The sequence below is a fragment of the Hevea brasiliensis genome, chromosome 15 (assembly GCF_030052815.1).
Source record: "Hevea brasiliensis isolate MT/VB/25A 57/8 chromosome 15, ASM3005281v1, whole genome shotgun sequence".
NCBI lineage: Eukaryota > Viridiplantae > Streptophyta > Magnoliopsida > Malpighiales > Euphorbiaceae > Hevea > Hevea brasiliensis.
This window is the reverse complement of record NC_079507.1, coordinates 12264250-12272007: the sequence shown is the minus strand read 5'-3', so window position 1 is coordinate 12272007 and position 7758 is coordinate 12264250.

The window sequence follows — 7758 nt, the reverse complement described above, 5'->3', positions numbered from 1 at the left end:
ATGACATCTATGGATGGATCATCAGGTGATTCTTATGCTGCTGGGATGTTGAATGGCCAGGTTTTAGTGAAGATTTAGTGATTCTGGACTACTTTCACCTTTCCTATCTTAGGTCAAATCACGATCGAAGCATTTTCTCATCGGTCGCCCATCCACGAAGAGGCATCCTCTCATATCCAAACCACAGCGGCCTATCTTGAATGGCGGTATAGGCTGACAATCCCACTTGTAAGAAGAGTGGCGCTGAGCCTTTACCCCTCTTTCATACCAGCTTCTTGACATTCTTTGGCCACCATAGCCATGGCCCCCCTCCCCTTCGGTATCTTGCAATTTCAAGGGCACGGAAGAACTTTCGATGACTCACCAGTGCCTTCACATGGAGTGGTGCGGCAGTGACTAGTATGGCCTCTTCGCCCTTCATAGTGATGATTTTGCCGTCCTTAATGTATTTGATCTTCGGTGCAAAGTAGAAGAGCGGCGTGTGAGAATGGATCCGAGGCTCTGCGGCGCCAGGTGTAAGGCGTCGTGTTCATCGCGAAGCGTGATATTGAAGTACATGCACGACATGGATTGGCAAGTCAGCGTCCCAGCCTCTCCTTGTTAGTCAAAGCTCTGCCACACTACCACACTACCGCACCATAGTACTTTAGCGTATGGACAGATGCGGCAATCTGGCAAGTAAGCTAGGCAATACATTGGGGCGATCCGTTATCGATGAGGACATAAACCACTGCTCGGCCTTTACATTTTACGTTATATACGGAGCTTTATTGCTGCCTAGGCTGCGCGAGGTCTACCTCTCTTGAAGAAGGCTACAGTGGATGCTGGTTGTCCACTAACCTCAGCGCCGGAGTAATGTCGGAGGTTGTGAGCCTGATCGAAGTTCTACGCAGGCTTGTCGGTGCCGAACTCAAAATCAGCGATAGCAGTAAATCGGCGAAGATTGTCTTTCTCATTACATTCCACCACGTCTGCTCGCTCACCTTCATTATTTAGACATGATTCTTCATCTTCTCCCCATGCTCAGGCTAAGCTCCCTTTTTCTTTCTCAACCTCCTACCTCTTGGGTGTTTCTCTAGATGACTCTCCCATCTTTACTTTTCCCTTTTCTCTTTTCTCTTTCTCGTTCCAGTAACACCTCCCACTTGGTTATAAACACGACTTCTTGCTACCGGTGGAGGTTTTATTTTATTACAATAATAGTGCAGGACTTGTTTGGGAGGCGATATTGGCGGGTCGGCCTCAAGTCATCTGAAGTGCTCGTGAAGCGAGAGCATAAGCTTTGGTAGTCTGGGAGGTGAGTGAGGCTAGGAGCGGATGTCTTTTGTGGCAGCTCCTGAGCTGGCACAAGTATAGTTCAGGGGCGGCATAGTGTTAGTGATGGGGCGTAAGTCTGGACTCCTTATTCTTGGTGGTGAGGCTACTGGGGTGAGAAGGTGATTCTGGGCTTGGGGTAAAGCAGTTTGGCTGAATCTTGTGAAAGGTATTTCACTTCCTTCCGTTTTGACCTCTTCACGAGCATCACTCAACGCCAAAGACAGTAAGTTCCGGACCTCTTGCTGAACCCCTCACAATCTCTCATGACTCATGATGTTGCCCCTCCATGGTAAGGACACCCGTATTCTCCTCTAATCCGTTGCACAGGGGAAAGATAACCTTCCCTCATTGCTATAGCAAAAATCTCCTCAAAGTATGGAACCAGCTCATCCACTTGGTGTTGATCCCTTTCCCTTAGATTCGATCATATTTACACCACTACCCGCATTATGGTTGGGCGGTGGATTTGAGGTGACATTGGGGAGGAACCATTCCCCCTTTTTGCTAGGCGTGGCGAGTGAATAAGCATTCTTGGTGGTGAGGCTCTTTGGGGGGTGAGAAGGTGATTACGGGCTTGGAGGTAGAAGCGGTTTGGTGAATCTTGTGGTGTTCACTTCCCCTTCCGTTTTGACCTCTTCGACATCTCAACCTTAAAGACAATAAGTTCGGACCTCTTGCACAGACCCCTCACAATCTCGCGACTCATGATCAATTTGCCCCTCCATGGTAAGGACACCCCGTATTCTCCTCTAATCCAGTTGCACAGGGGAAAGATAACCTTCCCTCATTACTATAGCAAAAATCTCCTCAAAGTATGGAACCGGCTCATCCACTTGGTGTTGATCCCTTTCCCTTTCGATCATATTTACACCACTACGCATTATGGTTGGGCGGTGGATTTGAGAGTGACATTGGGGAGGAACCATTCCCCTCAATTTTCAACCACCCGTTCGGATTAGGCGTGCACTCTCCCTCAGTGCCCATGATTGTCGATTGAATGCCCTTGTGCTCCTCCATGATACTCACAGCTGTGGCATCATACCACAGGATATGGCGGTGGATTGGGTCTAAAGGCTGATGCGATTTGGTTTATCTGAGGTATCGGTATATTTCCGAGAGGGAGGAAGGGGTGGATCGAGATTTCTTGGAGGTCTCGGGTTATTTTGTGGTGGTCGTGGTTGAGTTGGTGGAGGAGGTGGTCTTGTTTGGAAATTTGTGGGTGGGGCGTATTGTGGGCGTGGTTGTGGATAATTAGGTAAAGGAGGTGGAATGTTGGCGATGGTTTGGCCATGAGAGGGAATATGGCGGTAGTTATTTTGGGAAATTGGGGTAATTATTGGGTGATAGAGTGTACATCACCCTCCTTTTCTTGCCAAAATTGGCGATTTTCTTTCTGAGGTTCTCGGTGCCTTCCTATTCTCAGTTGGCTTGATTCTCTCACGGCTTGGATGATATACGAGGTATTTCCGATCATCAAGTTGAAGTAGGAGCCTTCAGCGTTTCGATGAATAGGGAGCAAAGTTCATTGTCGGTCCTTTGGAGGATATATACCTTCTCCCTCCATCGTTAGGCGTCTTGCTTGAAACTTTCCGGTCTTTATTGAATTTATATTGCTTGAGAAAAGTATCGGCTAAATCCTTCCAGAGTGTAGCTTGCTCTGTCAATTGTATGCACCATCTCGGAGGCTGCTCGGAGAGGCTCGTGAAAGAAGTGAATGAGAAGTCTATCGTCTTAGTTAAAGCGAACATTTTGGCAATGTAGGTTGCGGTGGATCTGGGGATCAGGAGTTTAGGTGTACTTGCCAATCAGGAACCTTGGTTGGAGTGGTACCACATGGCACCGATCTTAGTGACGACACATCATTAAAACCATACATGTTCGGCCCCTCTATTGCCCTCGGTCTTTCTTCTAGGCGGGGATAGTTTCTCGTTATCTCTCATACATGTTCTCCTTCCAGCATGTGATATGCTCCTCCAGGGAGGCCCGGGGGGTGGAGATGGCTGGATGGATCGGGATTGAAGGGTGAGGCTCGGCATTTGGGAGCCAGTAGGGTGTGGGAGAAAGGTGAGTCATTATTCATACTCCACTTCGGATTGTGATGGTATCGGGTCAGGAATGCGAGGCAGAAGGTAAAAGAGGTTGAGCTGTTGAGATCATTTGTTTGTGGGACGGAGGAGGTAATGGTGGAGTTAGGTTAAGTAGGTTTGTTGAGACATTTCTTCATTAGTCTCATGATTTCGAGGCCCGATCTTTCGAATCGGAGACACCTTTTTGTAGGTTACATACTTGCTCCTGATTTTCCATTATCTTTCTTGATGAGATCTTATTAATTACTCGCTTAGAGTTGGTATGTGTAGTCCGGACTTACCTTATTTGAATCAATATTGATTTCTGGGAGGAGTAAAAAAGAAAATCTGAAATAAAATTTGGATTTTTGGAGAAACTAAAAAGTCTGATGCGGGCGAAGGATCTGATGGCATTTGAGAGCCAAGTTGAAATCTGTAAAAGGATAATTGCCTCGGCTTTATCATGGCATCGTTCGATAGTCGACCGTGAATGGCGAGATTGAGTGCGCATTTATGATACTTGTCCATACAACGCATTTCAATTTTCACATAACCCTAGCGAGGAAGTTCCTACGAGTCATACTATTCATTCACAAATTTTGCTAAACAATGGTCCAAAAATCACTTCATTAAGCGAATAATTTGTACATCGTATCTTTTACATCGGCCTAAGCTGCAGGAGGTTCTTTATAATGAGATGACATTTTACGAGATACTCATATAACCTTCCTTCTTGCTGGCGAGGATCGAATGCTTTCAGCGTACTCGGATTAGTAATAATTCTTGTTTTCCTTGTGCTATTGTCCTCTCAGTGGTCTACATTCTCTTTCGATTCTTGATAGAGGCGACTTGTTTTCTTTTCTTTTCTTTCTTTAGCACACTCTTTCAAGATATCGTTGATGAGAGTGCTGTTCTTTTAATTCAAGCTTCTTCTTCTTGTTTTCTGTTTATACTCTTCAGAGCACCTCTTGGTACTTCATCCTTTCTGAAGCTTACTATTACGCCCTTTCATTTCTTTGACCTCGGCTTGGAGAGTTTCTTTCTTTTTCCCACTGTACCTCTTGCTCTTGAACCCTATCCTTTGCCCTTGCCTCTTCCTTGAGCTTTCTTACCCTTCTCTTAAGTTTACTGCTGTTGGTCCTCCATTTGTTTTATTTGTTCTGCAATTGTGAGTTCTCGGTATTTGCCTTTTGTAGCGAGTCAACGGGCGATTATCGACTTCCTCTAATAAGGCGTCTTGGCGAGGTTGTCGTCCTTGAATTCTCTGATGAGTGTTCTCGGTCCTGTCGGTCCTCCATTTAAGATAATCGCGAGGCACTTGGGCCTTTGGGTGATTTCTCTATCGAGCGATGCTTTCCCAAGACTTGCGAGCCATTTTCAACCCTTCTTCTTCCTTGAGTTCATGGTAGAAGTGTCCAGTGGTATTCTTCAATGTTGATCCGCAGTTGTGTTGAGCCAAAGCGCCTTGTTACGGTATTTGGAGTGTAATTTGTATACCGGTTATTCCAATTAGGGACACCGTGAATACCTCTGTACCAATCAAGGCAGTTGGCTTGGCGTCCACGACTTCCTCAACGATAATCATGGCTATTGAAACTTCGAGAATCCGTTCACCTTGCTTTTTTCATTCTTGGGCTTATCACTAACCGGGTCATCTTCTCAATGGGAGGTGGTCAAGGTACCAAGTCAATCCTTTTGTCTCCGAGGACACATGTATTGATAGTCGGTATAATAGCGAGCAACACTTAATGGACCCTTTCCCTGTTATGCCGCGATGAAGTTAGGGTTAACAAGGTTTCGGCAAGAATTGCGGTATCGGATGATCCCCCTTTCTCTTGTCCAAAATACCTCCTTTGCTGCTAGTGATGATCCCCAATGGCCGAGAGCAGGATCGGACCATAGATTCCCAAGGCGAGTGCTACGGAGCTTGATCCCACTTTGTTTCTCTTGGAGGTGATAATCTAACAGCTTTTCAGTCGTCAATACCATCCATGCGTGTTCCCTTTGGTATTTCTCTGGACTTCACTTCTTACGGGGAAAACCCAACATGTGTGCCAGCCGTTTCGAGTCTGTCTATGCTCGAGGTGTAAGTAGATCAGGTTACGCAAGAGTATGGGATCCCCGGACAATGCGATATTCTTCCATAGTGGGGACCGTGTCAATGTCATTGAAAGAGAATACTCCGTGCCAAGTTCCAAACCGACAACATGGCTTTTAATGTAGGATTTGGACCTTGACTTGCATTAAGGTTGCAATCCTTCGGTACTTCTCTTCAAAGCGTACCTTGACACAGTGGGAAGCAACCTCCATCTATTAGACATACCCTCGAGGTTGTTCATTTTGACCTCTATTTTGTCGGATCTAGCGAAGGTAGCGAGCTAGCGGTGCCTCGGAAGCATCATTTTGCGAGAGTGCCGGACTATGAAGCGGTCGGACCAAAGTCTAGCATTACGAGCCTTTTACGCGCTGAGGATGCCATGATAAAAATGATGCCTATCCTTTACGGACCCTCGGTTTGGTAATGCGGGAGAATTTGTTAGTAAGACAAATTAGGGTAATTTTGAATCATCTTTGTTGAGGGTAACACGTACACATTTATCAAAGTAGGAAAATGTGTAGGCGTTTGATAAATTCAAGATTACCCTCACAAAATGAGCGAAAAGGAAATCAAAAGAGAGCAAGGTAAGAGTAAACATGTCCCTTTTGTCCTATAGTAGGAGACTCCTAACAGGGTAGCGCTACCTATCGGATAGTTCTATCTTATGAGGTAGTTTACTACGGCTTTCTATCGTGGCGGTTTAGCTCGGGATCTAATTTTCTAATAGCCACGAGTTCCCAAATTGCCTCTCATGTAAGCATGAGAGCCCCATTCTACCCCATGATATTGTCGGGAAAATTCCACGGGTATCACGGTAAATAGAGCGAGTTTCAATTTGAGCGAAGCCTTCACGGATACTAACGGGGGTAAAACCCACAGTCAGCTACATGACTCCCTCCTACTTTCCTAAAAGGGTAAGAAAGCCGGGTTAGGACCATAGTGTGTGAGGACATTGTGTGAGTGTTCGTGTGTGAAGGGACACTTTTACCTCTTCCCAATTCGAGATTTTATTTTTCATTTTCCTTTTTCCTTTTTCTTTGAAATGAAGAGAACCTTTGTAGGAGATAGAGCAGGCAAAACAAAATAGTTAGCGGCAATAATAATTAGCATATAAGACATTGCGAGTGAGCCCCTCTAACTATAATTTGATCGGACAAAAATTAAGCCTACTTTTGGACCTCTAGGCGGGGTTCATTGGAGGTCCCCGTCAGTCATGAGCATGCATAGCGGGATTTTGCGCGATCACTCGAAGTGGGAAAAGTGAGTCGCCACCTTAGTTTTGAGGAAACTAAAGAAAACCATTTAGGGAGTTAAATTAAAAATGAAACCACTTCAAAGCAGAGATTCTAGGTTAGGGGTCCATTAACGGGTGGGGAAGGTGTTTGGCACCCCACCTCGTCCCTTAACAAGGGTAAGTAGATTTAATTTTGTGTCCTTTATAAATTAGTTAGAAGGGCTATAGTGGGAATGTTAATCCTTTTGGTAAAAGGAATGTTTGATTTTCACTAATTAGGATTACCGGATACATAAGTAAATGAGACTGACCTTAGTGAGTTGGCGTTACAATTGTTAGGTTTTGGGATTATCTTGCATACGGGTTGAAATTTGGTGTGAGAATAGGATAAGAACTCTCCTCCTATCTCTTTTAATATTTATTAAAATTTGAATAGAGACCGGATAAGAACTCTCCTCAGATCTCTCTTTGGATTATTTATTAAAATTCTAATTGGAGGTCGGGTGAGGGTCCTCCTCAGATCTCTTTAGGTATTTATTAAAGAAATTTCGAGATGGGAACGGATAAATTCTCCTCCGATCCTTTATTTAATACCAAATTTTGAGTTGAGACCAGGATAAGAACTCGTTTCCTCGATCTCTTTTGAATGTTTATTGGGAATTTGAGTTAAGGCGGGATAAGAACTCTCCATAGATCTCTACTTAAATTAGAAAGGTGCACTGAAAGGTATTTTCCGATCTCGGGAATTTACTGGTGCCCTAAGAACCTAGAGATAAGAGATCACGAAGTTTTAAAGAGGTTGGGGATAAGGACTTTATCAATATCCTTCGGCTAGGCAGGGAAAATGAGACTGATTTACGTACCTCTCATGTATTTATTTTACCAATATTTATTTATGACCAACGTCCTATAGCTATTTTACTTCCATTTGTAGCGTCTTTGCGAGTGTCGTTCGCGTCGGCCTAATAGTTTGACTATCTTCCTTATGTATTATTCAGATTTTCCCTTTAAGAGAGATCTTTGAGTTGCGATTACCTCGTCTT